This window comes from Mustela lutreola, chromosome 12, assembly GCF_030435805.1.
Source record: "Mustela lutreola isolate mMusLut2 chromosome 12, mMusLut2.pri, whole genome shotgun sequence".
NCBI lineage: Eukaryota > Metazoa > Chordata > Mammalia > Carnivora > Mustelidae > Mustela > Mustela lutreola.
Genome location: NC_081301.1, coordinates 11,990,797 through 12,000,933, shown reverse-complemented (window position 1 = coordinate 12,000,933; position 10,137 = coordinate 11,990,797). Strand labels below are relative to the sequence as shown.

The 10,137-nt window shown below is 41.1% G+C and overlaps 1 pseudogene; it reads left to right on the top strand.

Moving 5' to 3' along the window:
- Positions 1-3,608: 3,608 nt before the first annotated feature.
- LOC131813005 (olfactory receptor 1G1-like) lies at positions 3,609-4,550 on the top strand (annotated as a pseudogene).
- Positions 4,551-10,137: the final 5,587 nt, after the last annotated feature.

The following is a 10,137-nucleotide window of genomic DNA, read 5'->3' as shown; positions in this document are numbered from 1 at the left end:
CCTGGAAAAGATAAGAGAAATCATAATAACCTTATCAGAAAATTATGGATATTCCCTTTTGATGCTGTGTCAAAATTCAATGAGCATTAATTTATTGGAAACTAGTTACAATGTGGAATGTGAAAACATCAATAAACTTTTCAGATTATAAAAAAAAGAAGTGCAATGATAGGAGGCTTTAAAAATTGCACCAAATATTCAGCTTCTTATTTTTAAAAATTTGAGCTCTCTAGTATTTGAGGCAAAGTTCATCTCATTGTACCACTTCCCTGACTCTGCTCCAGAGTATAATTCACAAATAAAAGTTACTTGAAAGCTCTTTTTTTAAATGTACTTATATCCATGATTTGAAGGATCAGTCATGGTCTGTTTTTCCATTATTTTCACTGTACCTAGCAAGAGTCTGACACCTGGTAAGTAGTCATAAATATTTGATGAATTAAATCAATTAACTTGTGGGAGGTTTACTTTCTGGTGAAGCTTGGGACTGGGGCATTGCCACATACAGCTCAAAATCTTATTATTAGTGAAGCATGTGAAAAACAAGGAAATTACATGACTATACCTACACACCAGATATTGAATGCTGAGACCCATAGACCTTTACCCAGATGTTGCTGGCAGACCTCTATCCTGAATATAGAATATTAGAAGGATTTTCTTTGGAGGCTGAACAGGAAAGAACTGAAGATATGGGCATTGGAGTTTCCCTTCTCAAAAACAGGTCGACTCCCAGCCAGGATGCACTTCAGTGAAATTTAATCAACAGTTCCATCTATAAGCACAGAGCTTCCAGCCAGTTTCCCAAAAATGTACTGGGTTATGGCACAAGTCAGCATAGAACACAAATCTGAAATGCACAGCCCTACAAATTTTCCATATTTACATGCCAATATAACCACCCACAAATCAAGATATAGAATATTTCCTTCTGGTTAGAAGGCTCCCTCTCTTCCCTTCTGAGGCACTATCCTCTCAGAGGTGACTATTCTTGTGATAAATATTACCAGAAGGTTAGTTTTGTCCATTTTTAAAGTTCATGTAAAAGGAATCATTGAGATATCACCTCACACCAGTTAGAATGGCCAAAATTAACAAGACAGGAAACAACATGTGTTGGAGGGGATGTGGAGAAAGGGGAACCCTCTTCCACTGTTGGTGGGAATGCAAGTTGGTGCAGCCTCTTTGGAAAACAGTGTGGAGATTCCTCAAGAAATTAAAAATAGAGCTTCCCTATGACCCTGCAATTGCACTCCTGGGTATTTACCCCAAAGATACAGAGGTCATGGAAAGAAGAGCCATCTGTACCCCAATGTTTATAGGAGCAATGGCCACAGTCGTCAAACTGTGGAAAGAACCAAGATGCCCTTCAATGGATGAATGGATAAGGAAGATGTGGTCCATATACACTATGGAGTATTATGCCTCTATCAGAAAGGATGAATACCCAACTTTTGTAGCAACATGGACGGGACTGGAAGAGATTATGCTGAGTGAAATAAGCCAAGTAGAGAGAGTCAATTATCATATGGTTTCACTTCTTTGTGGAGCATAACAAATATCATGGAGAACAAGGGGTGTTAGAGAGGAGAAGGGAGTTGGGGTAAATTGGAAGGGGAGGTGAATCATGAGAGACTATGGACTCTGAAAAACAGCCTGAGGGGTTTGAAGTGGCAGGGGTGTGGGAGGTTGGGGTACTAGATGGTGGGTATTACAGAGGGCACGGATTGCATGGAGCACTGGGTGTGGTGAAAAAATAATGAATACTGTTATGCTGAAAATAAATAAATTTTTTTAAAAAAGGAATCCTATGGTAGAATGCCTACATCTGGCTATGTTAGCACAACATGGTGTCTGTCAGATTCAATCATGTATGACCTATAATAGGAGTTTGTTCTCTATATTGATGTGTAACATTTCATTACACAAATATTAGTTGATTAATTTTTTTGTTTATGAACATAGACGGCTTACTTCCAATTTTTGGTTATTATGAGTAAAGGTGATAGGAATCCTTAAGCATGCCTTTCATGGGTCACATGTATTTCTTTCTCTCAGGCGTACACCCAGGAGTGATATGTCTGGGCATTAGGGTGAGAAATAATCATGTGTAGGCAAACTATTTTCCAAAATGCTTATACAAATTTATGCTCCCATCCAAAATAATTGAGAGTTCTAGTTGCTAAATAGTCTCAACAAAGGTAATAGTGTCTGTCTTTTTATCTCTGGGGTATTGTTGAGGAATACTAGGGCAATGGAAATGTCCTATATTTTTGTCTGCATAAAGGCTACATAGATATATACATATGTAACATTCATTAATTTTTTTTAATTTTTTACTTCTTTTCAGCATAACAGTATTCATTGGTTTTGCACCACACCCAGTGCTCCATGCAATCCGTGCCTTCCCTAACACCCACCACCTGGTTCCCCCAACCTCCCACCACCTGCCCCTTCAAAACCCTCAGATTGTTTTTCAGAGTCCATAGTCTCTCATGGTTCACCTCCCCTTCCAGTTTCCCTGAACTCCCTTCTCCTCTCCATCTCCCCTTGTCCTCCATGTTATTTGTTATGCTCCACAAATAAGTGAAACCATATGATAATTAACTCTGCTTGACTTATTTCACTCAGCATAATCTCTTCCAGTCCCGTCCATGTTGCTACAAAAGTTGGGTATTCATCCTTTCTGATAGAGGCATAATACTCCATAGTTATTGGACCACATCTTCCTTATCCATTCATCCATTGAAGTGCATCTTGGTTCTTTCCCTAGTTTGGCGACTGTGGCCATTGCTGCTATAAACATTGACAGAAGGCCCTTCTTTTCACGACCTCTGTATCTTTGGGGTAAATACCCAGGAGTGCAATTGCAGGGTCATAGGGAAGCTCTGTTTTTAATTTCTTGAGGAATCGCCACACTGTCCTTCAAAGAGGCTGCACCAACTTGCATTCCCACCAACAGTGTAAGAGGGTTTCCCTTTCTCCACATCCCCTCCAACACATGTTGTTTCCTGTCTTGCTAATTTTGACCATTCTAACTGGTGTAAGGTGGTATCTCAATGTGGTTTTAATTTGAATCTCCTTGATGGCTAGTGATGATGAACATTTTTTCATGTGTCTGATAGCCATTTCTATGCCTTCATTGGATAAGTGTCCATATCTTCTGCCCATTTTTTGATATGATTGTCTGTTTTATGTGTGTTGAGTTTCAGAGTTCTTTATAGATCCTGGATATCAACCTTTTGTCTGTACTGTCATTTGCAAATATCTTCTCCCATTCTGTGGGTTGTCTTTCTGTTTTGTTGACTGTTTCCTTTGCTGTGCAGAAGCTTTTGATTGTGAGATCAGAGGCAGATCGATAAAGAGATTGTGATCACAGACTCTAAAGTCAGATTTGCCAGATGTAAACTTTACCTCCACCACTTTCTAGGTGACTCAGTTCTTTCATCAATAATATCAGCACAACAATGACTACCTCATAGTGTTCTTTCAGATCAAGGAGACAATCCATCTTTATTTTATGTCTTTGTTTCCATCTAGAAAATACCAGGGCTGGAAACGTTTTTGAAGTGTCATCCTCCATTTTGTTCCTTAGTTACACCCGCGACATGAAACCAGGAAACCACACAATGAGTGTCTCTGAATTCTTCCACCTGGGCCTGTCTGAGCAGCAGGAACAGCAACCCCTCCTATTCAGCATCTTCCTGAGCATGTACCTGGTCACTGTGCTGGGGAACATTGTCATCATCCTGGCCATTGTCTCTGATTCACACCTCCACACTCCCCATATACTTCTTCCTGGCAAAATTCTCCCTCACTTATTTGTGTTTAGCATCTACCACAGTCCTCAGGATGCTGGTGAACATCCAGGCTGATAGGAAAACCATCACTTACAGTGGATGCCTGTCTCAGATCTACTTCTTCCTATGGTTCATTGGTCTAGATGTCTTCCTCCTGGCAGTGATGGCATATGACCGGCTTGTGGCTACCTGCCACCCCCTTCACTATGCCTTGGTCATGACTCCCAGAAGCTGTACTCTGCTGTTGGTCATGTCCCTAATACTCACTGAGTCATACTCTCTGGCCCACACCATTCTCCTGGCTCAGTTATCCTTCTGCACTGACAACATTATCCCCCACTTCCTTTGTGAGCTTCTCCCCCTGTTGAAGCTCTCTTGTTCCAATACTTATGTCAACCAGTGTGTGCTAATATACTGGGGAGGGACCTTAACCACCTTGATCCCCTAATTAGGCTAATTATCATTTCCTATGTCCGCATCATGGCTGCCATTGTGAGAGTCCCATCAATGAGTGGGAAGTGGAAGGCCTTCTCCACATGCAGCTCCCACCTCTAAGCTGTTTGCTTGTTCTATGTGTCTGCTATTGGGGTCTACTTTGTTCACTCCTCTGCTGATTCAGCCAGCAAGGACAGGATTGCAGCAGTGATGTATGCTGTGGTGACTCCCATGCTGAATCCGTTCACCTATAGCCTGAGAAACAAAGACATGAAGAGTGCCTTGGGGAGACTCTTGAGTGGAAGGGCACTGTGATCTCCATGGGACCAAGGAAATAATCCCAGGAATTCAGGGGATATCAACTAATAGAGTTATCCTGTGCCTATCTAAATACTGCATCTGCTTCCTGCCAGCTTTCCAACCTATAGCAAATTAAATAACCTCGGTGAGCCACAATTTCCCTACTCAGAAAAGAAGGTAATAAAATATTCTCTATCATGTCAACTATACTAAAATTTAAGAATTTAAAAATATATTCTCCATCATGCAGTGTTTCTGGAAGAATCAGGAGAAAAATCTGCAAATTTTCTCCTTGTAGGCATTTTATTTTTTTTTTTAATTTTTTATTTTTTATAAACATATATTTTTTATAAACATATATTTTTATCCCCAGGTCTGTGAATCACCAGGTTTACACACTTCACAGCACTCACCAAATCACATACCCTCCCCAATGTCCATAATCCCACCCCCTTCTCCCCAACCCCCTCCCCCCGGCAACCCTCAGTTTGTTTTGTGAGATTAAGAGTCACTTATGGTTTGTCTCCCTCCCAATCCCATCTTGTTTCATTTATTCTTCTACCCATTTAAGCCTCCATGTTGCATCACCACTTCCTCATATCAGGGAGATCATATGATAGTTGTCTTTCTCTGCTTGACTTATTTCGCTAAGCATGATACGCTCTAGTTCCATCCACGTTGTTGCAAATGGCAAGATTTCATTTCTTTTGATGGCTGCATAGTATTCCATTGTGTATATATACCACATCTTCTTGATCCATTCATCTGTTGATGGACATCTAGGTTCTTTCCATAGTTTGGCTATTGTGGACATTGCTGCTATAAACATTCGGGTGCATGTGCCCCTTTGGATCACGACATTTGTATCTTTAGGGTAAATACCCAATAGTGCAATTGCTGGGTCATAGGGCAGTTCTATTTTCAACATTTTGAGGAACCTCCATGCTGTTTTCCAGAGTGGCTGCACCAGCTTGCATTCCCACCAACAGTGTAGGAGGGTTCCCCTTTCTCCGCATCCTCGCCAGCATCTGTCATTTCCTGACTTGTTGATTTTAGCCATTCTGACTGGTGTGAGGTGAATACAAACCACAATGAGATATCACCTCACTCCTTGTAGGCATTTTAGATCTTCATTTTCTTTAGCAATGTTCAACATATTTCTTTGAGGTGAATAATTGCATTGTACAGATGAGAAAACAATGACTCAAAAAAGGTTAAATTACTTATAGGAAGTAGCACAGGTATTAAGTGGCAGAGCCAGAATTTGAACCCAGGTGTCTGGTTCCAAAATGCACACCCTTAATGGTTACACTTTGCCAAAATGGATATGAAATATCTAATTTCTCTCAATTACTAGTTTGTTTTCTTTTCTTGCTTCTGTCACATTGTTCACATACACATTTCTACTCAGCAACTTCTCTCTCAATACTACCAAATGACTTGAGGATGGGGTAAGGCAAATCAGAACCTAGGACAGAAGTATAAACAGCCTCAGAGATCCTCAGACTTCCCCAAGAGAGCAGGCCCTCTGCTTGAGCATAAATCTGTGGTTGGCTATTCTGAAATGACTTAGGAATCAAGCCACATGATCAGAGAGAAAGGTCCTTGGACCACATTATGTTGGGTTCTCACCAGGTTTCTTTTATGAGGCCATGATTCTTTAGTCAATACAATGCCAACAACCTCTGTTCAGATACATTTTTAAATATATTGATTTCATTACTGCATCCCCTCTGGGGGGTCTGTCCTAACAACCTGCAGAGGATTTTTCAATAACCCACAGGAGAAACTTTGGGAACTTCACTACACTCCATCAATTTCTTCCCTGCATAATTATGACACTGAAATCTCACTCACTCAGATTTTTTCAATATTTTTTTTAATTTTTTAAGTTTATTTTCAGCATAACAGTATTCATTGTTTTTGCACCACATCCAGTGCTCCATGCAATCCGGGCCGTCTCCGATACCCACCACCTGGTTCCCCCAACCTCCCACCCCCCACCCATTCAAAACCCTCAGATTGTTTTTCAGAGTCCATAGTCTCTCATAGTTCACCTCCCCTTCCAATTTCCCTCAACTCCCTTCTCCTCTCTAACTCCCCTTGTCCTCTTTGCTATTTGTTATGCTCCACAAATAAGTGAAACTATATGATAATTGTAATTTTTTAAGGGAAACTAAGGCTTACACTGGAATCACAAATACCCAGTTTATGTATCAGTTTCAGTATTTACTTCCTGAATGACTTCTAGCTAGGCACCAATGCCCCTTTTCCAAATATAAACAAGTGAATAGTATTAGTAACTACAGTAACTACCATCTAAGGCTGTTGTGAGAAATCAAAAAGATAACACATGTAAAGTGCTTAGTCTGTCATTAACACATATGTTGAAATCTTCAAGTTCTGCTTAAAACACAAATCACATGTAATTTTCTCTTGTCCTCCTGGATAGATGAATCCAGGAGGACTTAACTGAGGGGGTAACATTTGTGATGGGTATTGAAGTATGTTTTTTTTCATATTCAATTAATTTTTTATTTTTTATAAACATATATTTTTATCCCCAGGGGTACAGGTCTGTGAATCACCAGGTTTACACACTTCACAGCACTCACCAAAGCACATACCCTTCCCAATGTCCATAATCCCACCCCCTTCTCCCAAACCCCCTCCCCCCAGCAACCCTCAGTTTGTTTTGTGAGATTAAGAGTCACTTATGGTTTGTCTCCCTCCCAATCCCATCTTGTTTCATTGATTCTTCTCCTACCCACTTAAGCCCCCATGTTGCATCACCACTTCCTCATATCAGGGAGATCATATGATAGTTGTCTTTCTCTGCTTGACTTATTTTGCTAAGCATGATACGCTCTAGTTTCATCCATGTTGTCGCAAATGGCAAGATTTCATTTCTTTTGATGGCTGCATAGTATTCCATTGTGTTGATCCATTCATCTGTTGATGGACATCTAGGTTATTTCCATAGTTTGGCTATTGTGGACATTGCTGCTATAAACATTCGGGTGCACGTGCCCCTTAGGATCACTACGTTTGTATCTTTAGGGTAAATACCCAATAGTGCAATTGCTGGGTCATAGGGCAGTTCTATTTTCAACATTTTGAGGAACCTCCATGCTGTTTTCCAGAGTGGCTGCACCAGCTTGCATTCCCACCAACAGTGTAGGAGGGTTCCCCTTTCTCCGCATCCTCGCCAGCATCTGTCATTTCCTGACTTGTTGATTTTAGCCATTCTGACTGGTGTGAGGTGATATCTCATTGTGGTTTTGATTTGTATTTCCCCAATGCCGAGTGATATGGAGCACTTCTTCATGTGTCTGTTGGCCATCTGGATGTCTTCTTTGCAGAAATGTCTGTTCATGTCCTCTGCCCATTTCCTGATTGGATTATTTGTTCTTTGGGTGTTGAGTTTGCTAAGTTCTTTATAGATTTTGGACACTAGTCCTTTATCTGATATGTCGTTTGCAAATATCTTCTCCCATTCTGTCAGTTGCCTTTTGATTTTGTGAACTGTTTCCTTTGCTGTGCAAAAGCTTTTGATCTTGATGAAATCCCAATAGTTCATTTTTTCCCTTGCTTCCCTTGCCTTTTGCGTTGTTCCTAGGAAGATGTTGCTGCGGCAGAGGTCGAAGAGGTTGCTGCCTGTGTTCTCCTCAAGGATTTTGATGGATTCCTTTCGCACATTGAGGTCCTTCATCCATTTTGAGTCTATTTTTGTATGTGGTGTAAGGAAATGGTCCAATTTCATTTTTCTGCATGTGGCTGTCCAATTTTCCCAGCACCATTTATTGAAGAGGCTGTCTTTTTTCCATTGGACATTCTTTCCTGCTTTGTCGAAGATTAGTTGACCATAGAGTTGAGGGTCTATTTCTGGGCTCTCTATTCTGTTCCATTGATCTATGTATCTGTTTTTGTGCCAGTACCATGCTGTCTTGATGATGACAGCTTTGTAATAGAGCTTGAAGTCCGGGATTGTGATGCCACCAACGTTGGCTTTCTTTTTCAATATCCCTTTGGCTATTCGAGGTCTTTTCTGGTTCCATATAAATTTTAGCATTATTTGTTCCATTTCTTTGAAAAAGATGGATGGTACTTTGATAGGAATTGCATTAAATGTGTAGATTGCTTTAGGTAGCATAGACATTTTCACAATATTTATTCTTCCAATCCAGGAGCATGGAACATTTTTCCATTTAAGTATGGATATGTTATTGCTAAACAGAAAAGAGAAGTTTTTCAAGGCAGGAGTAAAAGAATACAGAAAAGCACAAATTTATGTCAAGACAGGAAATGAGAAGTTACTGGTCTGTAGATGTGTTGACATGGGGATGTAATGTTCCTGATCTTGGGGCGTCCAATCAATTCTTGATGTAGTCAGTTTTTACAATGTACACAGACGGGGTACTGCCACCCAAAATGGTCCTTGGCCATTAACTCACTGGTCAGTGCATGCTTATGGTTCACTTGATCTTCAATCACTAGAAAGCAAGAAGGGTGATGAAATCAACATCTGGCTAGACTTCAGGCAGCAGGAAAAGCCAGGGATTTGTTGACGCTGTTGTAACCCTGGTTGGCATCACCAGAAGGCACGGGAGGAGCAGAGAATTGCAGTTGGAGGCACAATTGAAGGACCAGGTGGTCCAGAGCCACTGAGTGCTGAGACACATCCCCGGTATCATTTGAAAGCTGGAGGTTAAGGTTCTGGTATCAGAGATTCATTCACTAGAACAAGCCACCCATTTCCTGAAGTTACCTCACCCAACTGATGGCCGTTGACCATAGAGCAGGAGTGAGCCTACCCAAAACCCGGGAGCCAGCTGAAATGTTATCCCAAAGAAATGTAAACTAAGTAAAAGGTGGTGGTGGCTGTCTAAACACTAAGTTTGGGGGTGGTTTGTTATGCAGCACTAGACTACTGATAAGATCTGCTCTAAGAGTACGAGACAACAGTTGCCTTCTTCAAAATGCCTGCCTCGCTCATTTTCTCTAGACCAGTAACTTGGAACAGATGTCAGCACAGTCCCGGCCTGAAATAACAGTCCTGGCTACAGGAATATTTACCTGATTCATCCAAAGGGGAGCAGCACTTAGCTAATACATTTCACTAGTCAATGAAGGAATGTAAATGGCTGGAGAAAGAAATCATGAAATATTAGGCTAGACAGGGTAAAACTGGTTGACATGGGAGGACTCTCCTGTGAGTCAGGAGACAGGAACACCCGGAACAAGGGCTCCTGCACCGCTGGGACCGTTGCTGGGCTCGGACATGATGGCACTCACAGTCAGTGGAATGCAGATGCTGCAACCCCTTGCAAAGTATAGAGGAAGAGGTAAGAATCTCAGAGATTCTGGGGCCATTTTGGAATGGATTCATCATCCGAGAACTGAATATTATCTGAGATCCTTTCCCTAAAGCAATAAGGAAGATACTAGTGAGGAGAAATACTGAATCACTGAGAAGTTGACTATGATGAAGTTCTAGAATGTGAGGTCCAGAGTGGATGGCCAAGAAAGAATTCTTAAGACCTCCCTGGTGCAAAAATGTGGTTCTATTAAACCACACAGACAGGACCAGAGGGCAGAAAGA